The sequence below is a fragment of the Carassius carassius genome, chromosome 4, assembly GCF_963082965.1.
Source record: "Carassius carassius chromosome 4, fCarCar2.1, whole genome shotgun sequence".
NCBI lineage: Eukaryota > Metazoa > Chordata > Actinopteri > Cypriniformes > Cyprinidae > Carassius > Carassius carassius.
In genome coordinates this window covers 1,408,859-1,434,939 of record NC_081758.1, presented here as the reverse complement: position 1 = coordinate 1,434,939, position 26,081 = coordinate 1,408,859, and the positions used below count along the sequence as shown (strand labels likewise).

At 40.5% G+C, this 26,081-nt stretch overlaps 1 protein-coding gene across 2 annotated transcripts in view; it reads left to right on the top strand.

The window, feature by feature from the left end:
* Window positions 1–26,081, top strand: part of LOC132132166 (zinc finger and BTB domain-containing protein 20-like) — a 52,264-nt gene that overhangs the window by 11,838 nt on the left and 14,345 nt on the right. The window contains exon 1 of one of the 2 annotated variants that reach the window (XM_059544478.1): window positions 2,186–2,259. The exons of the other annotated variant lie outside the window; for it this stretch is intronic. The gene's annotated coding sequence lies outside the window, so the exon portion shown is untranslated. Of the gene's footprint in view, window positions 1–2,185; window positions 2,260–26,081 lie in introns of those variants that run through there. 2 annotated transcript variants of the gene reach the window in all.

Here is a 26,081-nt window from a genome sequence, read left to right as displayed (position 1 = left end):
TAAAGTTCATGATTAGTTTCACAAAACTGAAGTCAAACCATTCAGTTTTTGCTTTAAATCTCGAATTTATAAAATCTACTTTAGATTAAAAACTGTTCATATTGCATGTCTGCAGCATCTTCGTTTGGATCATGATTAAAACGCAGTGTCAGCACAGACAGAGCCTTACTTTGTGTTACTTATTTATTGATTTGGGGCTTGTTTTAAAATGTTTATTTTGTTTTGTTATTTACATTTACATTATATTTTAATTTTATGTAGCACACAATTTTTTATCAAAATCAAAACCAACAGAGCAATGAAATGCGAGTGCTATATTAGTATATTATTCTGTGTTACATTTAAATTTCTCAACTAAACGTGCAGCATTTTGTTCAAGCAAAAAAACACATTTAATTTATAATTTGTCTTAAATCCAATTTTGTAAAAATAGTTTTTACCTGTTTTTACGCTTTACAGCACGATCAAATCCTTGTTTAATACTGACTAAACAACATTTAATTCAAAGGTCCACTTAATTTTTTTATATTTGGTCACTTCTTTATGACAGAAATGCACATTCATAAATTTCTTGTATGTGGATATCAGCACATGCAAACTCTATATAAAATATTTTGAAGTGGTGATGAGCAGTAAGCATATTTAGAAAGATCATGATATGTTCTCCTGTGTTGGTGGAGGTCTATAAATGATTTAGCGCACATGTTTTCAGATGAACGTTATAATCAGACACACAGCGTATGCAGAGATGGAGTTAGAGACGCTCTGAACGCGGATGTGAAATGATGACTGTTTGTGCGGAGCAGCGTTTACTGTGAAAGCAGCCATGACCTACACGCATAGAAATAAAGCCTAGATTAAACCCGTGGTGCATGTTTATTTCATTAAATCACAGACTTGTTGAAATCATAATAGCACTTATTACGATTTTTAAATGGTTTTAATATTTTGTGCAGCCTTAGAAAACGGTCTAATAATGCGTTTCATAGATTCTTGTCGATGAAATGCGGCACTTCGGTATTTTGCCGATTAATCGACACGACTAAATGCAATCAAGGATTTTTAATTAATATCTGCAATTTTGAAGCCCGTCACATGAACAGTCAAATGTTACATCTCAAAAATATCTTTGTGACATACACAAAAAAATGGCTATCACAGGGCTCTTCTACACTCCTACAATTTTACACAAAATATAATGCGGTGTGACTACAGTTATTAAAAAAGACTGAAGAGGTGCATTTAAATGTGGCAATATGCATAATGACTAATATAAATTAACATAGGGATTCACACTTTAATGATGAGGGCAAATGGTATGGAATTAGTTATTTCCCAAGTGTGTGATGCTTGAGATATTTATTCAAATTGATGTTTTCAAGGGTATTTAATGTGCTATTTGGAAAATATGTGTCATACTATTTCAGTAAAGCATGTCAAGAAGCACAATCTCTAGATGCCAATATCACTAATACATAAACATCACAGAAAACAGAGCTATGTGATCTATGTTCTTTCTGTACTCGGGTGTTGATATTGAAAATAATGCTAAATAAATGTATTTTTGATACAAATGCTACACAGGTTGGTCCTTTAGAGACTCTATGGGTGGTGTACGTCTATAAGCTGCTAACATGTGTTTATGGCATCCGATTGAATACCAGTAATATGCATGAAAGCGGGAGAAATCTGATTGTTAATATGTGGTGAGTGACTCAGAAGTGCCATTTAGCGTTCGCAATATTCAGAAACACTAATGTCAGTGAACAAATAAACCAAAAAAAAAAAACCATCCGTACTGTGTTTCAGCAGAAGATGGTCAATGGATTGTAAAATCTGAAGTATCCCAGACCGATGGTAAACTATATTATAAACAGCAGAGTAGGACAAGCAAGAACAAGAGCTTCAGATAAAGCAGCAACATGCAAAACTTTATGATTAGATGGCAAAAGGCCATAAACACACTATTTACGCTTTTCTCCGGAAGACTTTCTTGGCGCTTTGCCTGAAGAGCGCGGGGTCGTTTCAGGTCAGGGCAGGCGTGTTGTTGTAAAGGAAGTGCAAGGCATTCGACTCACTGTATTTCACTTCCTTGTTTTTCACGTGCCGGAATCACATTTGAAAATCAGCCTCAGAGAAGACGACACAGAAGTGGCAGACTGAAGAGTATGTCCAAATAAATCTGTAAATCGGCAAACACATTTGACACAGTTGAGATGCACACGGAGTCGCCATGCACGCTGGGATCAGTCTGAACAGGTCGGGAGGTTTAACATGGGTTGGTGTTTTCTTCCCGTGTTTGTTTATGGCGTTATTTGTGTGCAGCTTATATTCTTGTTATTATGTAGGAATTCTGCTTCTCACGTTTGGCATTTGAATGCTTTAAATACGTTCAGCTTGGTGTAAAAGCAAAGGATTTCTCAGCAAACAATCACACACTTTTATTTCTTTATGCTACATTAATGTGCATCCTGTACTCAATTTGTGCATTTGTTGCCCATTAAAAGGGTTCCCAAAAGCAGTTGCACTACATTTAGTGAAGCCATCTATTCAAGTTGAAATGAACGCTTGCTAAATAAATGAATAAATAATGAATGATGAAAGCCGTCAGGAGGACGGCACATATTTTGCCATCTCATTCAGCGACCAGTAACAGTCCGTTGTTTTAGCTTGCTAAGGAATGTTTTTATTGCACAAAATCATGACCAAAAAAAAAGACAAAAGAAAAGAAAAGACAAAAGTGATATTTTATTCAGTAGGACTGTCTGTCTTTGTGTGTTCTCGTGCAGTCTGGTCTGCATTTATATGCTAACATAATTTACTCCTCTAACCTAAGGCAGAGTTTACCATCACCTCGACAGAGTGTGTGTGTGTGTGTGTGTGTGTGTGTGCAGCCATTGTTACTAATATCTCATGATGAGCGTGTGTGTGTGTGTTGTTTTCAGATTGACTAAGGAACATGGGGAGCCTTTTCAAAATGTAGAGACAATTCTCTGCCTGTTGTCGGGATATAAATCTTTCTCTTGATTTAAATGTCACCTCTTCTTAACGGTTAATTAAAAAAATGATACAAAACAGTATTTCTTAATGTAAGTAGTTATTATTTTCCACAAATAGCAAGAGCGTTTTGCTGCATGTTTCCTTGTGTAGGTGTTTAATGCAAAGCTGACTGTAAGGTTCACGCAACTGAACCAGACGTAATGAAATCCTGAAACTGATTGGTCGTTTAGTTATTCTTTCATCAAGAATGTTTGGATGGCATACTATCATCTAATTTATAAATTGCAAGTAAGTTGAGTTTTACAGGGCTGTTTGGTGACACTAGCAGGGGTGCATTTAACCAGTAAGAAAGATAAGCAGCTGCTTCGGGCCCCGGGGAATCAGGGACCCATCTGATATTGAAAAAAACATATTTGGCAAACGCTCTAGTGTGTTTTTGTGTTCTGGAGAGCGTCAAATGTCCAAACCCATCAAGAACACTTGGAACATGGAACAAGTTGAATGGGATAATTTTACGACATTTGTGTCCTTTTTGTGAAAAGATTGAAGATGGTTACAATTCATTAAAACCTTTATTTTTAATTTTTTTTTTATTATTTCTTCTTTTGTGATCCGAAAAAAATAAATAAAATAAGGTATAAGGTAATAAGGTAGCCTAATATGGTTTTAGAACAGCATCAGATTGACTAATGATTTACTTAAGTTGTGAAGAGGTAAATAAACTATAAACTGAGAGAGAGAGAGAGAGAGAGAGAGAGAGAGAAATGAGGGTTAGGTGTAAAAGAGCACAAACACGTCTCAAGTGTGGGGTATTGTATTTCAGGAATCAGTGATGTAGTATCTTATATACTATCAGAAAAAAAGTGCATCAGTTATACCTTTAGGGCTACCTGGAAAATGCCTTTAAAGGATTCTTACCTTATGTACCACCAACTAGAGCATATTAGTACCCTATAGTAGTGATGTTTACCCTTAAGGAACTGATTGTGCATCTTTTGTGGGTGAATAAGGTACAAAGATGTGCCTTTAAGTGTATGGTGTAGCCCTGAAGGTACAATTTCTGTGCACAATTGTTTCTGAGAGCGTACTGTTGACTTGACTAATGGTCTGAATGGAGGACGGAGAATGAATGAGATTGTGTGCATGGTTGGTTTCACAAGCAGTGTCTGAACTCTAGGGTTTCTCAGAGGATGATGCCCCTGATTCACAAACCAGCTTCAGTCAAATTGCTTCTATCTATTTATTTATTTTAATTATTTTTATTTGTTGTAATTTAATAACAATAGCTTGAAATTCACAAGGATTTAGTGTTTGGTATTTCTTTAATGACGGCATGCAAAGTTGACGGGTTTGAGCAAATTCTGATGATTCATGTTGTTAGTGTCACAAATCTATCATAATGTTTCTTTGTTCTTTCCAGAATCCGGTTTTTTTTTTATTACTGTTTATTTTCTAGGTTGCTGTAAGATTTTCTATCTAAAATATCCCATGTGTTTTCCAAATTTTGAACCCCATTGTGTGCGGTTCATTATATTTTACAGCAATTAAGACTGACACAAAATAGCTGGATTTTTGAAAAACACTTATGCAGTATATGTGCTTTATAAGTATTAATAAACAGCCAATATGTTAATAATATGCATGCTATTTAGCGACTAGTTAACAGAGAGAATTGCTGCCTTAACTAAAGTGTTACCATTGAACTGATCAGTCTGATAACAATGGTTTCTGCATCCAGTGGATTTCCTTCAAGAGAAAACCCAACATTTAGGAAATCAGGACCTGTTGGTTGCAGCGTGCATGTGTGTCGTAAAGATGTTTAGTCACTCTGACCTCGGCTAAAACCTACGAGCAAGGAAAAGTATGTCACAGCGAGTATCAGTGATTCATTGGGTCAGAATTATTCTTGTCCTCAAGTGCTGCCAAAATCTACACAAGACAGACACTGTCAGTTTCGCTTCTTGCCTGGTCCCTTTCTTGCTTCCTCTAAGTTAGTTTTTGTGGTTTTTGGGCATATTTTCACTGGGAGTGATATGATGTTAGGACGTGTGTGTTGCTGGCTATTAACAGCTCCACACAAACAGCACGGACAGAGCGACATCAGAAAGCTCTTAGTATTTGCACAGTAAAGCAGGTCAACATTGCATTCAGCATCATTAATATATTCATGTAGGTTTTATACGAATATAGTTTGCTAGCGTTATAAATAAATCCTCGGCACCTCTCTCTCTCTCTCTCGTGCGCGCACGCTATCGCTCTTATTGTTTCTGCTGTATGCCATTAAAGAGCAGACTCAGAGGCAAAGGACAATGTGTGAATGCCGAGCATTGTAAGTCACATTTGCATATTTGAGATTTATATTATTCAGATGCTTGACATCCTTTCCCAGAAAGCCCCCCCCCCTCTTTCTCGTTGCCCGACACCCCACCCTCACCTTTTTCTTGCCTGGCCTCCCTCTCTGTCTTTTGTTTTCCCCCCTGATAAAAATGATTTCCAGTCACCGCACGCCATGCTTTCTGAGATGGCCGGCTCAGTAAAAAGCGTCTCTGATTAACCTGAATTTCAGCTGCTTTCTCACTCTTCCTGTCTGCCTGTCCGTCATCCGCGCTGTTATTATTCAGTCGCCCGGTGCTCTTTGTCATCGCAGCAGGGCACGGCCGTCTGAGCATCTTCCACACACACTGACCTCCAGGGACGGGTTACTGAGAGACAGACGTGTAGAGCCACATGGAGCAGATTCCCTTCTAAGATCAGAGATTTTTGGGAGAGGCAAAACGAGGGTGGTGAAGGGGTGGAGTGGGGTGCTAATGTGGAGGGTTTTTTTCCGGAAGAAGGGGGTGGGGAGGGATCTAATTAATTTTGAAGGATCATCGGCCCCTTTCGTCCGAGGCAGAGAAAGAGGCAGGGCGGGAGACGGAGGGGTGAGCGAGTGGGTGGAGCGAGTCTGAGGGAGAGAATGAGTGAGACGGGGAGGCGGGGGGACAGACAGACCCCGGGACTGATTATAATTCTGGGCAGGTAGCAGACGGCTGCTGTGCACACACTGTGGGCCAGGCAGAAAGGAGGGGAATGGTGTGTGTGTGTGTGTGTGAGAGAGAGAGAGAGAGAGAGAGAGAGAGTGAGTGTGGGGTGATCTCTGGGAGCAAGTCTTCATGTTCAGCTTCCTTGCACTTTTGTTACCTAACTTCACCTGCGATCACTCTGAGATTCCAGCGATGTTCATGAGAGAAACTAAACACTCAGATCTCCAGCGTGTCCCAGAGTTATAGAGATGATGTCACAGCATCAATACAGTAGGTTCCCCAAGTAAAGTCCCATTCATTTAAAAATGTCTTTAAAAAAAAATTTTCTATCCGTGCTTAATATGCAGAGACGACTCCGAACGCTGTGGCTCTGTGATGCTTTAAAGCGTTGTTTGGTTTGTTTGAACCCGTCTGGCGGAGCAGCATGGCACAGCCAGTGGCAGACAGGGGTCCGTCTGGAAACCTGTAAGAAAACAGTCATTATTTTTGAAGTTCTGTTATGCGACGCTTGTGGCATTGAAATGACACTCTAATGTAACATCAGCAACTGACCCTTTACATAAGTAAAATAAATGTAATGAACAACTTATATTAAAAGCAAATTATATAATTGAGTCGTCCTCACTGCACTCTTGAAATACCCTTCTACTCTTTGTGTATGTCTAAATATTTTGCTATACCCTTGTGAAAAAAACAAACAAACAAAAAAAATTGCTTGCTAAAAAGATTACTTATTAAGAAAATTATATACTTCAAGAAAATACTATACTCAGAATATATATATATATATATTCTAACATAATTGCATGTTAATTGCAAATAAATAAACATTTATTGTATATCAAATGCACCTTGTTTCTTTGACCCACTTATGCAGGACTGAAGTACACTGTCATATATAATTTAATAATTACTTGTATTGTGTTCTGTTGAAATACAGTTTAACTGTACTGCTGAATGCACACAAGCATTTTGATTAAACTAAAATAGAGTTTGGAGGTTCAGAGGTCTTTATGTGTCGCATGTGTTTGACATTGGTGTGATGTAATATAGTGAAATGTATAGAGCCATTTGTGCACGTGTCTGTGTGTGAGGCAGGAATACACACTCTCTTAAGTGACTCTATTGAAATGTGCATGTCATATGTAAATATATAATCAAGTGCTATGCATGTGCTCAGAAGAATAAGAGTTAGTGAACCTCAATACGTGTACTGTTTCATGTACACGTGTAAGAAGAAACATTCAGAAAACATTCATTTCCTTCAAGTGCACTTAAGTGGCTTTTTATTTGATTAATATTATATTATCTGCAGTATTTTTTTTTCAATATCCTTTTAAGATTTAAAGTACACTACATGTGCACATTCAATACAATTAAATGCTCTGTTTTACACAGGGGAAAACTTACAGAAATAACAATTAATAACTAATATAGTTTTTTATTTCCTTATAATCAATCATTTTATATTGTGCTGTCGTCTTTGATTAAAGGAGGTCATTCACAGTGCTTCATGCGATAAGTAGTTAATTCTGTTATCAAATAAAATACGCAGTTATGACGTTTGTTCTGATTTTCATACTTTTGTGCTTCAAATCGTAGTTGGTGGTGTTGTGCTTCATTTCAGAGCTGTATGGTTTGGTTCAAGGCTTAGGACGCTTTTTTCGAAGAATTTTTTGGAAATCCAGAAAAATACTTGCAAAACCAAGGCCACCCAAAAAGTGGGCGGCCACTTAGCATGTAGTGTTACACTTCACAAAATATATGAAATATTCGAGAGGCTAATGGAGTATTTTGTGAAGCTTTAATGTCTTTTACATCTAATGTGCCCCTAAAAAGCTTTTGAAAGATCTTCGTAGTATGTGCCCTAATGAGCTCGTTTCCTCATGTGTGTGCGTGTTTATCAGGAAACATTTACCTCCTCTACCCATATCAATATGCATGAAGTATTCATTGTCTGCACTGTTTGTCATGCTGCATGGTATAGACAAAGCACCTTTTTATACCGAGAACATGGCTTTGATCATGGCCTCTGTTCTCTGCCATTTATATTCATATGCATATATTTCTGGCAGTGTGGTTGGTGATCAAAAGGATGCACACACAATATATGCAGTACAGTATGTATCTTGGAATAAATTAGCGTTAATTCGTCACCTTTTGGGGTCTTGTTAGCACGCTGTTGTCAATGAATGAGTATTCTGATGGAGATTATATGAATAACGACATTACAGCTACAATGTCTGCAAAATAGCACATGGCAATGTTGGGCACAAGAAAAGCACAAATATGATCATTGTATAAAACCTGCGCATAAATACGACCACAAATTAGGGGTGGGCGATAAGACCAAAATCCTTTATCACAATACAAATACTTTTCTTTAGTTTCTCAGTTAATTAGTTTCTTTTGACTACAGTAGACCAAATAAATAAGAAATGCTACATACATTGCATAAAGTTCTTCTTATTAAAGTGACAAATGGGATTTAGTCAAGAGCAGTGAGAGATTTTCTCTTCTGCTGTTTGATTCACATGAATGACATGCTGACTGCTGTCACTTTAAGAGCTTCCTGATCCAATATACTGTCACACATGTGTTTTCTTTTCTCAGCTGTGACCTAAATTGCTGTGTGTGTATTTAACTGTTCAAGGCCTGTAAAGCGGCAGAATGCTTCACGTGCATACAGCCAAGTGAGTTCTCTTTCGCTGCTGATTGCATTTGAACGGCTTCAATCACTTGTTTTTAAACCACAATATTTAAAAACATATGCAAACGATGTGTTTCATGACCACGTCGCACATCACATCATGTGAGCGTGTAACCAGTCAATCGTGTCTCACCCCTTAAACATATGCATCATGTACAGTATGAGCATGAATGATTGTGCAGCTTGTCAGCATGAGGTATGATATTACTTGTTTAAGTGGTTGCAATTACTCGAATAATTTCATCTGAAAAAGAAGTGCTTATTTGTATGAAATTCACACTTGTAATGCACTTAAAATCTTAAACTTATATAAAAAATTTTTTTACTTGCATATATATTAATTATATTTAGGGTCATTTAATGGTACACTGTAATGTTTTTTATTCGAAAATAACAAAATGAAAAAAAAATGAGCAAGTACATGATAAAACCATCTTGTTTTCACTATGGTAAGCTTATAATAATATTTATATTTTAGAGCTGTTGGGATGGATTTAGCAGGAATCTGCATAAGTGTCATTTGTCTGCACTGGTTTATGTCATGTCTGTAACTAAAGAACAAAAGATCAGACTACAACTAGGCTATACGCAGTGGAAAGTGATATAGTAGCTTGAGGTAAAAAAAAGTGTGTGTGTGTGTGTATTTAAAAGTGTGCTTAAAGAGTGACTGTGTTTCTTTACACACTTTAATACATGTTTGAAAAGTGCACTTTGTAATGTCAAAAAAAAAAAAAAAAAGTATTTAAAATAAATTTTAAACCATAGTTTTAAAATATTTGTCGCACTTAAATAAGTACACCTATTTCAATGAACACATGTAAAGAACTATTACATTATAAGTTTAACTGTAGTGTCCCTAGAAAAATAAATCAATAATAAAATGACTAATAAATGTACTAACATGTATTTGAAATACATTTGTTTCATGATAAGTATACTACGAATACATTTACATGTCTATGTACTTAATAAAAATAAAAGTTATAATTTTAAATGTACAAATATAAAGTTTCAATAGAAATAACATCAAAGGATATTTTTAGTTGATCATAAATGCAGGTCAGTACATTCAGAAGTACACCATATTTTCGAGTAATTATGAAAACACATATAAAGATGTATTTAGTCCTACTTATTTGGGTAAAAAAAAATCAGCTAATTGCATTTCATACACTTTTTTTTTTTAAGTGTCTGAAACCATTTTATTCAGTTTGCACTTAAGTATGTATTTTTAAGTATAATATTTCTGTAAAAAGTGCACAAGTACTCTTTTTATGCTGAAGGACATTTCTTGGAGAATCTCACAAAAGAGGGATCTGACCCTTATCTAGAGACCAGAAGAGACACGGCGACCGCATAGCAATGTGCTTAAAACTAGTTTTCACAAGTGAGCAATACTTAGTTTTCTTCATAAAATGTCAAATGTACAGTAAGCTGAATATTGAGCTATTTTTAGACTTTTTAGAGTTTTGGTAAAAGCTATGGAATGTGATGGAAAGTTGTTTTCTCACAAGGTAATTTTATTGCAAGCAAATCTTGTGCTTTGTGAATGGATCATGTCTGTGCCGTCGGCATCATAGATTTAATAATTGCCCCGTGTAGAGATGAAGACGTCCAGGTCCAAACTGAATGGCGATAACACAACAAAATAACTCTTTTAGTGCAATCACAAAATAATGAAGGTGATATGGCAAGAAATCCTTGTTTTTTCTCTAACATCAGGCTGATCTACATTGCCTATCAGAATTAGTGTCTGTCAAATCAGTGTCTTTTAACATCAGCATCTGGCTTCAATGAAGGTGGATGGATTTGGAACTAGAGGGTTAATATAGAAAAAGTTACTTGAATCATGTTGAAGTTGATTAGTAAAAAATCATTAAAAAAAAAGAGAATCAGTCAAAATGCTGATTTTTTTTTTCTCCATATCATCCAGGTGTATTTCGATTGACCCTGCAGAGTTTGGTTTGTGGTTGACACAATCACCGTGTGTTGGCATCAGTTTGTGTGAACATTAGCTCCACACTCAGAATGGATGCATAGCCCTTAACACCAACAACAAGAAGTGTTGTAAACATCTGTTTATTTTGTCATCCAAACTATGCTCAGTACTAAGGTTAAAAACCACTTCGTAAAGCATCGTTTTTCTTTTTCCTGGAATCGACAGCACATTTTTGGGCCATGACCAAACCGCTGAAAACCACTGCCATTGCATAGCATAAAGTTAGTCATCTGCTTATTTTCATACGTTGAGAATTTTTTTCCGGTTCGGCAGTGTTGTAACTTGTATTAAATGTCTAGTCATAACAAGTCATAGCCATCCGTTGCACCAAAACGTGTTGATATATACAACAGACCATTCATGGCATTACAAGACAGTATAATGGATGACAAATCAACTCATTTATGTATGTATGTATTTATGTATCTCGATTACTGGTAGTATGTTAAGCTTTAGTTAAATGATATATATCAAAGCATGAGGGTTAGAGTAAAAGATTTTGTAATGCTATCTTACACAATGCCTGTGCAATTGCAGCAGTATGATGAGGATATCTTTTGTGGTTGTAATGCAAGGGCACTAATTCCAGTAAAGCATAAGCTAGTACTTCACAGGTGTAACAATGAGAAATAACAACCTTGTTGATCACAACTCAGGAGAATGAGTGGCTATTACTGTATGTCTGAGTATTGTACATCACATTAATAAACAAGTGCACCGTAATAAGATCAATCGGTGAGGTTCGGTGATGATAAGTGACTAGACAGTCGTAAAGACCAAGGTCAGTGGAGCTTCGATCTATTGAAGACTTTTAGTGGTCATGTTTTTAAATGTCCTATAGTCCAGTGTTGCAGGAAGATATGGGATAATTGTGTTGATTATGAATATCTGTGCTGTTGTGAGATGTGTCAGTGTAAGTTTAGCATGCAGGCACTCTAGTTAAACAGGTCTTAAAGGGATAGTTCACCCGAAAATCATAATTATGTCATTAATAACTCACCCTCATGTTGTTCCAAACCAGTAAGACCTCCGTTTATCTTCAGGATACAGTTTAAGATATTTTAGATTTAGTCCGAGAGCTCTCAGTCCCTCCATTGAAGCTGTGTGTACGGTATACTGTCCATGTCCAGAAAGGTAAGAAAAACATCATCAAAGTAGTCCATGTGACATCAGAGGGTCAGTTAGAATATTTTGAAGCATCGAAAATACATTTTGGTCCAAAAATAGCAAAAACAACGACTTTATTCAGCATTGTCTTCTCTTCCGTGTCTGTTGTGAGAGAGAGTTCAAAACAAAGCAGTTTGTGATATCTGGTTCGCGAACGAATCATTCAGTTCACCAAATCGAACTGAATCGTTTTAAACGGTTCGCGTCTCCAATACGCATTAATCCACAAATGACTTAAGCTGTTAACTTTTTTAATGTGACACTCGCTCTGAGTTCAAACAAACCAATATCCCGGAGTAATTCATTTACTCAAACAGTACACTGACTGAACTGCTGTGAAGAGAGAACTGAAGATGAACACCGAGCCGGGCCAGATAACGAACAATAGACTGACTCGTTCACGAGTCAAGAACCGTTTCTGTCAGACGCGTCCGATTCGAGAACAGAAGAACTGATGATACTGCGCATGTGTGATTCAGCGTGAAGCGCCTGAACCGAACTGATTCTTTTGGTGATTGATTCTGAACTGATTCTGTGCTAATGTTATGAGCTCAGGTAAACCGAAGGCTTGAATCAAGGGCAATCATCGCCAATGACGCCATTACGTCGAGCGCAAAAGAACCGGTGAACCGTCTTCTTCAACCGGTTTATTGAATCGAACTGTCCGAAAGAACGACTGGTGATCCGAAAACCGATGCAACCGGTTCTTCACTCGAGAACGAGTCAATGTTTTGTTCGTTATCTGGCTCGGCTCGGTGTTCATCTTCAGTTCTCTCTTCACAGCAGTTCAGTCAGTGTACTGTTTGAGTAAATGAATTACTCCGAGATATTGGTTTGTTTGAACTCAGAGGGAGTGTCAGCCACATTAAAAAAGTTAACAGCTTAAGTTATTTGTGGATTAATGCGTATTAGAGATGCGAACCGTTTAAAACGATTCAGTTCGATTTGGTTAACTGTTTCAAAAAGATCCGGTTACATCGAGTGACTCGTTTCTGAACAGGATATCACAAACTGCTGTGTTTTGAACTCTCTCACAACAGACACGGAAGAGAAGACAATGCTGAATAAAGTCATAGTTGTTGCTATTTTTGGACCAAAATGTATTTTCGATGCTTCAAAATATTCTAACTGACCCTCTGATGTCACATGGACTACTTTGATGATGTTTTTCTTACCTTTCTGGACATGGACAGTAGACCGTACACACAGCTTCAATGGAGGGACTGAGAGCTCTCGGACTAAATCTAAAATATCTTAAACTGTGTTCGGAAGATAAACGGAGGTCTTACTGGTTTGGAACGACATGAGGGTGAGTCATTAATGACATAATTATGATTTTTAGGTGAACTATCCCTTTAAGGGGGTTTGTACGGTACAGACTGGCCGAGCATCATTTATTTTGACGGAGAGATTTCCATTGACATGAGCGGCAGCGAGTAGAATGAAACTGAACACAGGGACAAATTGATAGTTTTTGTGCAAACTTTGTGCTCTTACATTGCTGTGATAGTAACAAATTCACAGTCTCAAGGGTGTGATAATGTCAGCTGGAGTGAATGCAACCCATACTTGCATTGCATTTCACTGCGGTCTGAGCATTTCGAAATGCAACAAAGGTGAGTTTGCATGCATGTGCTTGTGTAAAATATGGGCCTTACACAAAGATAGATTTGAAATTGTGGTACATAACACATAACTATGTTAAAACATCCTACAAAAAAAAAAAAAAACAACATAAAAAAGTGACTCTTGAGATTCATTTGTCACACTGAAAATGGAAATTCAAGTTGCTACAGGTCGTGGAATACGTTGTGCTCTTTTGCTTACTGCACTTTTTGACAAATGTATAGACCATACATTTTGATATGCATAAAAGCACAAATACAATGAGAAGCAAAGCAAACAAACATTATGATAAACGTTGCTCATTAATCTAAAAATAGATTAAAGACAGACAAGTTATACAGGTTTCTTTAGAGTTAAATAAGTAGATTGTCTGAGATTTGATCTCAATCGTGTTTTTTCACATGAGCATATAATGTGTTGGAGTGGTTGTTAGGCTGATTAGCGAGCGGGTTTGGTGAGTAAGGGGGAGGTTTGGCACCTGGCACGTGTTGACGGTTACTGGTTACTCTCTCAGCTCAGGCAAATATGGTGTGGTCTGGCAAAGAGAACAACTTGTACACACCAGCTTGAATGGTTATCATCACAGACACGACTTATGACATTGTACAGCCCTCCATCTTGATTGATTTATTTATCTTTGAAAGAGGCCAATAAAAATAGTCTTGTCTTATGGGCACATGAAAAATTGATGAGATTTTGAGAATTCAAAGACTGCATTGTTTGTGGAAAGGTTATCTGTGAAATTCAGTGCTGCATCTCTGAAGAAGAAAAAAATCATTTTTAATTGCATGCATCTGTGCTGTCTGCTAGAGGCGTGCAAATACAATGGAAAATATGCATGGGTAAATAAAACCGGTATTTGAAGAAAAAAACGTCAACCTTTTCAACAAATATCAGCCTTTTTTAAGGACATTGTGAAACATTAAAAGAAAACATAGATAACTAAAACGACTGCACACTGATTGTCATAAACCATGTCTGATTTCTTCCTGGCAACAGATTCATTTAGTAATTTGTATGTTGTTGGAAATGATTTTTCCTGAGCAGTTTCTCACAGTTCAGTTATAATCTATGTGTTAGAATAACATGAAGAGCTTTTTAAAAGATTAAGCAATACAATACAGTAAGTATCTTAAACTACTACTGTATGTACTAACGGAGGTGACGGGTCACTTTTTTTTTTTTTATAAATGTGGCATTTGTCATTTTTGCAAATGAACTCTTCAGATGAATGTGGACAGACCACACTTGCTTAATCTACTGTAACCACCTCTGCTAAAACTGTTCCCACTGGCGTTATATGGAAAAGAGCTGTGTGAACCTTCTTAAAAATGACTTCTTTAGGGTGCCATGAAAAAACACACGCTGTTGATATGTGAAGTATGTGAAGTAAATCAAAATCAAGGTCTATTAGCTTGATTTAGTGCATATGATGACTCAAAAAAAAAAAAACACACACAATCTAAAATTAAAAATCTAGACAATAATATATGACATACAGTATGTACAATAAAACACTCTTTAATGAGAATGTTCACATAATTCCACATGTAACCAACTAGCAATAGCACGTAGCAAATACATGCTTTATAAAACGTTTAAAAAGTCCTTAAGTTATATTAAAAATGCTCATGGCATGAGATGTGTCATCTGATTGATGCATGTAAACACAGACCACAGCTTTGATTAGAAAGAAACACTTGCATACTGCAGTCACTCCTTTTAGAAATAGTTATTATATTAAATAAAAAACTCATCATATACTACCCTGCTTGTCATATGAGCTGATTATTTGCACATGTGTAATTTAGTCCTTTAGCATTTTGTGTAAAACTATCCATGCAATTCAATTTTTAAAATCGTATTATTTTAATGAAAGTATGCTGTTTTGTGTATTTCACATCAATTAAAGAATTGTGCAGGTGGAATGCAATAAGCTAGGCTGTTTATGGTTGCCAAGCAACAAGGCATCTGCCGTATTAATACAGGATTGGACCGAAGTGTGGTCACAGGTGTGTGGAGATCGGCCTGCAGATCTGACAGCAGTCTCTCACACGTTCAGCATCATGTCAGCATCTAAGATGTTTCTTGCTTTCAATTACCACATTATTGTCTTCCTGGAGAATAAATGCTGAGGATACAGAACGAATAAGAAAGAGAGCGAGAGATGAGGGTTTGCTGTTTCGACTCGATGGATAGTGACTTACAGATGCCGGATCCATTCACAGAGCCAGAACATGGGAATTACACACCGGTCTAGACAGAGACTAAATTGAATCTCAGCCTAACCACTTCAGCACATAAAGTGTGCTGAGAGAGGGATAGGAGAAGCAGTGGAGTTAAGGCAATATAAGGATCATCAGATCTCTAAGGACCGTGTCGTTTTGAGAGATTTCAGACACATTTGAAAAGCTGTGATCTGACAGTGTCACACTGTGCCTGTCCTCGTCCTGGTTTTGGATGTAGGTTAAGCTTTCAGAATAATCAAAATGTATACTAAGCTTTTCTTGTGGAAGAGCATGGACTGTAAAGTGCTTCAGTGTCTCTGCATCACCATCCAGAAAAATGAGGAGATAAGATTTAATGCGAATAATGATTTCACGTGGTCTATTGGAATGAGACAGTATTTCTGGCTGGTAACATTTTTGGTTAATTCGAACAATGTTTGAGGACGTGATATGGTTTAGCATGATTATGCAATTGAAAGACTGTGTAGTAAAAATATAAATATGTAATCTGACGCGCTGAACTGCTCATGTTTTTTGTGCAGCTCGCGGTAAATGCTGCTTTACACACACACAAATATATATATATATATATATATATATATATATATATATATATATATATATATATATATATAGCGAGTAGCTATGAGGGGCCGTACAAGCGATAATTCATTCTGGCACTCTCACACACTTACATTCTCCATTCACATACATACTTTTTTTTTGCTTTCACACAAATGCATTCTCTTTTTACATACATATATTTCTATCTTTTTTGGTATCCATTACTTCCTGTTTAAGCAGGAAGTCATTTTCAGACCAGGAAATTCATGTGCAAGACCTGATAAGCTCTTCCTCACAATTTTTCAGTTATGCTATTCAAAGTCATCCTGTTCTCTTTTCAAGTGCATATTTTTAAGTTTTTAACTTGAACATATCATTATGTAACCTACATGTTCTACAGATCTGTGTACAAGTGTTAATTCACTGATTGTGATCGTATTAACAGTGCTTAACACTAAGGAAATGTTTTACTGGTCTGGTTCGGCCAGTGGTTTGATGTTTTGTTCACAAAACAAAAACATCAGATGGGCTGAATGAATATTTTATTATTACTATTTATTATTATTAGTTTTATTTCCTTAATTATATGTGTGTCTGCACTATGTTTGTACTTTCTGTACTGGAAGCTCCTGACGAAATTTCTTCTGTGTGTAAACAATTGGCAATAAAGCTCTTTCTGATTCTGATGAAAATGCTAATTCAATCTCTGACAGTAGGTGGCGCTTATACAACACTAGCCTAGCACTGAGTTATTGCTGCACGCAGAGCTGCGATTGAAAAAATAAATAAGTAAATCAAAATCTATCAATGAGATCAATGAGTCTTGAGTTATTTAAATTATATAAAGATATCGCTGTCCCTAACTTGCAAACTTAATTCAACTAACTTAATTCATTTCCTAAATTAAAAGAAAAAAAAAAAAACCTTGGACGCTTATAATACGTCTATCCGGCAACACGACTTATGCTGAGCTCGTGTCCTAAGGACAAGTCCATATAACCTTTTCACAATGATAATATTTATTTATTTTTTAAAACCCAGATAGCTTGCTGAAATACTTCTGTGGCTGCCTCATCTACCTCAGCCATGCTGATCAAGACCTGTCCCGATGAGCCTGATCGTGCCTAACCTGCCTTCCGTTTCCACTAAACGCCTTCCGTTTCCACTATGCTCTTTGCGTTTCCACCATGCTCCTTCCGTTTCCACTATGCTCTTTGCGTTTCCACCATGCTCCTTCCGTTTCCACTATGCTCTTTGCGTTTCCACCATGCTCCTTCCATTTCCACTATGCTCTTTGCGTTTCCACCATGCTCCTTCCGTTTCCACTATACTCCATCCATTTACGTTTCCACTGTACTCCTTCCGTTTCCGTTTCCAATATACTCCTTACGCTTCACCTAAACGTCTTCCATTTCCACTATACTCCTTCCATTTCCACTATGCTCCTTCCGTTTCAAGAATGCTCCTTCCGTTTCCACTATACTCCTTCCATTTCCGTTTCCACTATGCTCCTTCCGTTTCCACTATACTCCTTCCGGTTCCGTTTCCACTATACTCCTTCCATTTCCGTTTCCACTATACTCCTTCCGTTTCAACTAAACGCCTTCCGTTTCCACTATACTCCTTCCGTTTCCACTATGCTCCTTCCGTTTCCACTATGCTCCATCCGTATCCTCTATACTCCTTCCGGTTCCATTTCCACTATGCTCCTTCGGTTTCCACTATACTCCTTCCGGTTCCATTTCCACTATACTCCTTCCATTTCCGTTTCCACTATACTCCTTCCGTTTCAACTAAACGCCTTCCATTTCCGCTATACTCCTTCCGTTTCCACTATACTCCTTCCGTTTCCACTATACGCCTTCTGTTTTAACTAAACGCCTTCTGTTTCCACTATACTCCTTCCGTTTCAACTAAACGCCTTCTGTTTCCACTATACTCCTTCCATTTCCACTATACTCCTTCTGTTTCAACTAGACGCCTTCCGTTTCAACTAAACGCCTTCCATTTCCACTATACTCCTTTCCGTTTCCACTATACGCCTTCCGTTTCCACTATACTCCTTCCATTTCTGCCTCCACTATACTCCTTTCCGTTTCCGTTTCCACTATACTCCTTCCGTTTCAACTAAACGCCTTCCATTTCCACTATACTCCTTTCATTTCCACTATACTCCTTCCGTTTCCACTATACTCCTTCCATTTCCGTTTCCACTATGCTCCTTCCGTTTCCACTATACTCCTTCCGGTTCCGTTTCCACTATACTCCTTCCGGTTCCGTTTCCACTATACTCCTTCCATTTCCGTTTCCACTATACTCCTTCCGTTTCAACAAAACGCCTTACGTTTCCACTATACTCCTTCCGTTTCCACTATGCTCCTTCCGTTTCCACTATGCTCCATCCGTTTCCACTATACTCCTTCCGGTTCCATTTCCACTATGCTCCTTCAGTTTCCACTATACTCCTTCTGGTTCTATTTCCACTATACTCCTTCCATTTCCGTTTCCACTATACGCCTTCCGTTTCAACTAAACGCCTTCCGTTTCCACTATACTCCTTCCGTTTCAACTATACTCCTTCCATTTCCACTATACTCCTTCAGTTTCAACTAGACGCCTTCCGTTTTAACTAAACGCCTTCCGTTTCCACTATACTCCTTCCATTTCTGCCTCCACTATACTCCTTTCCGTTTCCACTATACTCCTTCCGTTTCAACTAAACGCCTTCCATTTCTACTATACTTCTTCCATTTCCACTATACTCCTTCCGTTTCAACTAAATGCCTTCTGTTTGCACTATACTCCTTCCGTTTCAACTAAATGTCTTCCATTTCCACTATACTCCCGTTTCCACTATACTCCTTCCGTTTCCACTATACTTCTTCCGTTTCAACTAAACGCCTTCCGTTTCCACTATACTTCTTTTGTTTCAACTAAACGCCTTCCGGTTCCTCTATACTCTTTTCGTTTCAACTAAACGCCTTTCGTTTCAACTATAGTCCTTCCGTTTCAACTAAACGCCTTCCGTTTCCACTATACTCCTGTAGTGCCAGAATGAATTAAGTCTTGTACGGCCCCTTATAAGTAGCTTATAAAGTGCATTTGAAGACACAATATGTGCCAAACATCTTCCCAAACTTGTGATGAGAAGGATTGATAAATCCATGATAAATGACATTTTTGTATTAATTTTAAAACAATTAGATGTGTTTCATTAATTTGCTCTACCTGTTTATGAATTCATGGTCAGTGAAATATATTTCTAGTTTTAGGCTCTGCTTAGAATATAGCACCCAAATGGCTTGGACCACTTTTGTGGTACTTTAATGGATGCTCTTATGATCTTCGAAGCTTTACTCATTGCATCCTTTTGTTAAAGAGTGACCAGTACAACTCTTTAAAATCCCACCTCTTCATGTGCAAAGGAAGAACAGGTTTAGAACACGAGGGTTAGTAAATATTTACAGAATCTTCATTTTTGGGTCAACCATTCCTTTAGAATAGAGTGTGGTATATAAAGGTGCATGATGTTAACTGTGGAGAATGGAGAAGAGAGAGGAAGCCTGTGTTCTGAATAGAGTACTAGTGTATTTCATGCAGTCGCGATTTCTTTAATTGGTCATCTAGTAAATGTGATCGTTTCGACACTAGTGTCCTGGTGTTCTCTGTCAAATGACCTACAGTAACTATGTTTGTTTAATTCAGCAAGAGGCATTCAGTTATCGACTCAAAAATAAATTATACAGTTCCACACTCGAGATCAAAAAGACCCCCTCCCTTAATTTTTTCACAATAGTTTTGATCACAGATGGCACAAAATATCATCTTGACACATTTGATGAGTTGCTATGCTGTTTTTGTCATTTCATCTGAATATCAAAATGTATAATATGTAGTCAGTCGAAACAGCTTTGAGATTAATTGATCATCTCTGGAAAGTTGTTATCTGTGACAGTGTATTATGTTTTGTGCTTAATATCAACTTTTTTGGTGTCTTATTTATTAATGAGCTATTTGTGGACACATTGTTTTTAGATCTGTGGACTAAATTTTTTTTTTTTTTACATGAAAAGATCAAATTACATCCTTGGTGTAAGAAATAATGACAATGAATAATTATTTATTATTTTACATTAGTAACACTATTACACACACACACACACACACACACACACATTATCTTATCCTAATGATCATGGTTTATACAACTTTGGATATATATTCCTGCCAGAAGGTTGTGGGATACAATATTTCAATACAGTATGCATATGTTGGAAGATACCACAATATTTATATACCACAATATTTATATGAGTCATATGAATTCATAACATGCATCTTTTGTTTCTTTGGTGAAATAAATCAACAGACTCGCTTTTCTTTACCTCAGAGAGAGAGAGAGAGCGTATGTGTGTGTGTGTGTGTGTGTGTGTGTGTGTCTGTCTGTCCCGGTGACCCTGATCGCACCTGACCTGCCTTCCGCTTCCACTTCCATTACAACTTTGGATATATATTCCTCCCAAAAGGAAGTATTTGCATTGTGAACATGACACATACCAATAATTATATGAGTCATATGAATTCATAACATGCATTTTTTGTTTCTTTGACTCACTTTAGAGAAAAAGAGAGAGAGAGTGTGTGTGTGTCTGTGTGTGTGTCTGTGTGTGTGTCTGTGTGTGTGTTTGTGTGTGTGTGTGTGTGTGTGTGTGTGTGTGTGTGTGTGTGTGTGTGTGTGTGTGTGTGTGTGTGTGTGTGTGTGTCTGTGTGGGTGTGGGTGTGTGTGTGGAATGGGAATGTGATCGGCTGTGGTGGTGAAAGGATGGGTGTGGCAGGCTGACCAATCTATCATCTCTCTCTTGCGTAATAACACCTGGCCCAGTGAGCATGTGATTTCTCCTTCGCCAGAGTTTGACCCTGTAATTGGTGGTGAAGTGTGTCCACAAGTCTGTCACAAATGTGTCTTTGTGATAACCCGGAGGGAAGTGCTTCCTGCCTCCATAGCAACAGACAGGAAGTTACATTGCTACAACCATCTCTTTATACTGTACATTCACAAAGTGTAAAGGAAGTTGTTGTTGAAAAACTGCTGTTTTTCATATGCAATTTGTGGAGGAATGATGGAAAGTGTTTTGAGGTGTCATAACTTCATGATAGTGATATACTGTATGCTGTAATCTGATTTAATGGAAAAAAAAAAAATATTATACAGACGTTTTCATTAGTAAGTTTAGATTTTCATCATTAAAAATTTAGATAAAGATAGTTTATTATTACTATCTAATTCCTCTTTTATGCACTTAAATTATGATTTAATCCAAAAAATAAATACAAATTAGTAACAGTTTAGATAAGGGAACACGTATTCTCTTTATAATAGTAATTATAAAAAAATAATAGTTCTCTTACGAGAGCTCTCTCGTACTGCGTCTTAGCTAAGACGCTACGGGAAAAGTCTCTTTTCACGAAATACTGAAGCAAAAAATTATCCTTAATTTTGTATTTTTGTAAAGCGCATTTGCAGCAGTACACAGCCATAGGTGAGACGGCTCGTTCGCTCATTGGCTTGTTCTGCGGCAACTGCACAGCCTATCGAGCGCGGTCTGATGCAACATCAGACCAATAAGGGCGCTTCGCGCCCTTCTTGCCACTTCCCGCCGAAACGGGTGTGGCCCAACCTATAAAAGGAGCTCGAAAAGGCTGACTCACCTGATTTTTCATCTCTTCAGCGAAGCTCACGCATCGCTGGATCACGGAGGAAGCAAGCGCCGTCTGAGAAAGCACATCAGCAGGACGAGCCATTCTGAAGCTGCTGGCATCGCCGCCTTCCACTGCCGTTCCTGCTGTGCTATCCGGCGCCTATATCCTTTCAATTCTGTTATATCCAAGCTGTTCTTTATGTGTGTGTGTGTGTTCGCCCTGCGACACACACTCGTAAAAGAGCTCGCGTCTTTTTTAAGATGCCTTCCTGCGGCTCGTCAGCGCCCCACTCAGCGAGGGAGACCGGTACGTCATCTTTGTCTCCTGCCTGGGTGAAGATCATGCAGCGCTCGCGCTCGCTGACGGCGGATGCCCCCACTGCGAGCTGTTGCCATGGTGACTCTGAGGACTTGCCTGGCCTTTTTCTCTGAGCCTGCATTTTCCGCTGCGCTGAGGCGCCGTAAAAGCATCGCTTCCAGCGGATTCCGGAACCGTCTTCAGCTCAACCGAAGCTGAAGCTGCATCGCTTCCCGGTGAGCAGCGCCCGCTGTTTGCGGCGCGTCGTCCGAGGAAGTCGATCTCAGGGCCGCGTCGGAGGAAGAGGACACACGCAATCTGCAAGCTTCGGGCAGTGAGGGCTGGGCGAGCTCCGAGGATCTCGAGCCTTCTGCTCAGAAGCCCAGCAGACGAGCTGACATCGAGAAGGAGCCGGGGCGAATGCTCGTGTTGGCCGCGATGAGTCTCGGCCGCGAGTGGTTTGCACCAGCGCCCCCCCTCTCGTTCCCGGCTGGATGGTATTTCCCTTTCGGATGAGCGTACTTCTCAAAGCCCGCCTCATTTCTTCCTGGGCTTCACGAAGAGGTGGCGAAGGCTTGGAACGCTCCATATTCAGCGCGAACTCGTTCGTCTGTCTCACTAGCATTCTCCACACTGATGATGCTAAAAACAGGAACTACCACTCACTTCCGCCGGTGGAACAGGCGATAGCGACGCACCTTTGTCCGCCCTCTGCTGGACGGCGGCAAAAGCGGTGTTGCCATCTAAAGCCTGCTGTGTGACGCTGCGTCGTCACTACTAACGATGGCTGCTTCATCGAAGCGCAGGTGTACGAGTACCGCTGTGGCCGAGCTCTCACCCAAGCGCGCCGCTGTTTCAGTTCCAGGAATTGTGACTGTCTCAGCGTTTTCTGCAATGCGCAAGCCTGCACAGTTGCCCGCTTGCCTGCACACAAAAGCCGTTATCACAACAGCTTCAGCAACGCAGCTCGAGACCCCGGTTCTCGCTCTACCCACCGTCGCCCCGCGCCGCGGGGACCGCGGCAGAGGATTACGGTGAGGCCGGGAGCCCCGAAGCCATCCTAGGAAAGCCATCTAGGCATGCTGCATGACGCTGCGTCGGCGCTACACACGATGGCTGCTTCATCGAAGCGCCGGTGTACGAGTTCCGCTGTGGCCGGGCTCTCACCTAAGCGTGCCGCTGTTTCAGTTCCAGAGATTGTGACTGTTTCAGCGTTTTTTGCAATGCGCAAGCCTGTACGGTTGCCCGCTTGCCTGCACACGAAAACCGTTATCACGGCTGCCCAGATATTTCACGAAAAAGGTGTAATTTCTGGTGTCCCGGCCACGGCCGATGGTGCTATAAATGTAGTGATGATGCCCACTGCGCAGTGCCCATCTCCACATATAAGCACAGCCCTTCACACAGGGCTCGCGCCCATAAAAGCAACTCAAGTCGATCACGTGCACTACATAGTAGACGTGCCCACTCCTCAGTGCCCACAATCACTATGTCACACGCGTCATGTTGTTTCTGTAAAAACGAAACCCGTGCACGTTCGTCCGGCCACGGCCGATGGTGCTATAAATGTAGTGATGATGCCCACTCCTCAGTGCCCATCTCCACATGTAAGCACAGCCCTGCACACAGGGCCTGCGCCCATAAAAGCGACTCAAGTCGATCGCGCACACTGCATAGTAAGCGTGCCCACCCCTCAGTGCCCACAATTACTATGTCACACGCGTCATGTGGTTTCTGTAAAAAAAAAAAAAAAAACGTGCACGCTCGTCCGGCCACGGCCGATGGTGCTATAAATGCAGTGACGATGCCCACTCCTCAGTGCCCATCTCCACATGTAAGCACAGCCCTGCACACAGGGCTCGCGCACAGTATAGTCGAGACTGGCTGGTTCTGGCCCGATCACGAGCGGAGCTCGTGGACCACAGGGCCGTTTTACTCGATCACCTCGAGAAGCTTGGCCTCAGTGTCAATTGGGCGAAGAGTTCGCTGAACCCCAGTCAGACGATCCTGTTTCTGGGTATAGTTCTGAACTCGTGTTCCATGACGGCGCGGCTGTCATTCAGCGCGCAGCGAGTTCTTTCCGCTGCGGCGCGACCGTGTCGCTCAAACACTGTCAAAAGATGCTGGATCTCATGACCTCAGCATCTCCGGTTCTGCGGCTGGGCCTGCTCCGCATGCGCCCCCTGCAGTTCTGGCTGAAGGCTCGGGTGCTGCGCAGAGCGTGGGCGTCTGGCCGGCTGCATTTCAAGGTCGATCAGAGCTGTGTTGCGGCTCTAGCACCTTGGACAGCGAACGGCTGGTACCGATCAGGTGTAAGCCTGGGGACTTCCCCGAGTGTGAAAATGGTGTCGACGGACGCCTCCACTTCGGGATGGGGAGCGCTGCTCGAAGGCAGACCGTCCTTTGGCCTATGGTCAGAACGGGAAAAGCTCCATCATATCAACTGCCTGGAAATGCTGGCAGTGGAGAACGCGCTGACGCGCTTTTGTCCCCATATCAAGGATCACCACGTCGTAGTCCGTGCGGACAACATGTCCGTAGTGTCCTACATAAATCGCCAGGGCGGTCTCGGGTCCCGAAACCTGTGCAGGCTGACGGAACGCCTCCTGGTTTGGGCTCAGCGCAACGTGCGCTCGCTGAGAGCAGTGCATGTGCCTGGACTGCAGAATCTGGGTCCAGACAGGCTGTCCAGAGGCAATGTTCCTACGGGCGAATGGTCTCTACACCCGCAAACAGTCCGGCTGTTGTGGGAGAGATTTGGCATGGCGGAGGTGGACCTCTTTGCGTCCCACGAAAACGCTCACTGCCCCGCGTTCTTTTCCAAGAACGAAAGCGCGCTGTCACGGAGATGGCCGTGCTGCCCGCTTTATGCGTTCCCTCCCGTCTCCCTCCTTCCGCAGGTGATAGAACGGGTGAGAGAAACGAGATGTTCAATACTGCTTGTAGCACCTCTTTGGAAGAACCAACCATGGTTCCCAGTTTTGATGCAGTTAGCAGATGTCGCCCCGTGGCCGGTACCGTTGAGGAGGGACCTCCTCTCGCAGGCCAGGGGCTCGATTTGGCACCCTCAACCGGAGTTGTGGTCCCTCCATGTGTGGGCGCTCAACGGTTACCCGCTGATCTCGCAGTGGGAGTGCTAAATACCATCACTTAGGCTAGAGCTCCGTCGACACGACGTCTGTATGCCTCGAAGTGGTCGGTGTTCTCCAGCTGGTGCACAGCTCGAGGTTATTCACCCCTTAGTTGTGAGGTGACGGAGGTCCTCTCCTTCCTACAGGAGCTGTTGGATAAGGGCAGAGCCCCATCCACGCTCAAAGTTTATGTGGCGGCCATCGCGGCGTTTTCTGAAACGGCGTCCGGTCAGTCAATAGGAAGGAACGATTTAGTCATCCGGTTCCTCAGAGGAGCTAGGAGGCTGAATTCTCCCAGACCTCCGTCAGTCCCTATGTGGGACCTCGCGGCGGTTTTGGAGGCCTTGAAGGGTCCCCCTTTCAAGCCTATCCAATCGGTTAGCCTTCAGCATCTGTCGTTCAAGACAGTATTCTTGTTGGCTCTTGCTTCTGTGAAGCGTGTGGGTGATTTGCACGCGCTCTCGGTGAGCCAGTCGTGCTTGGAGTTTGGGCCCAATGACTCAAGGGTCATACTCAAACCTAGGCACGGTTATGTGCCGAAATCCCTCAACACACCGTTTCGGGCTCAGGTTATTGCCCTGTCTGCCTTGCCGGTGTCAGGGGAGGATGGAGACTCGAGTCTTCTTTGCCCTGTCA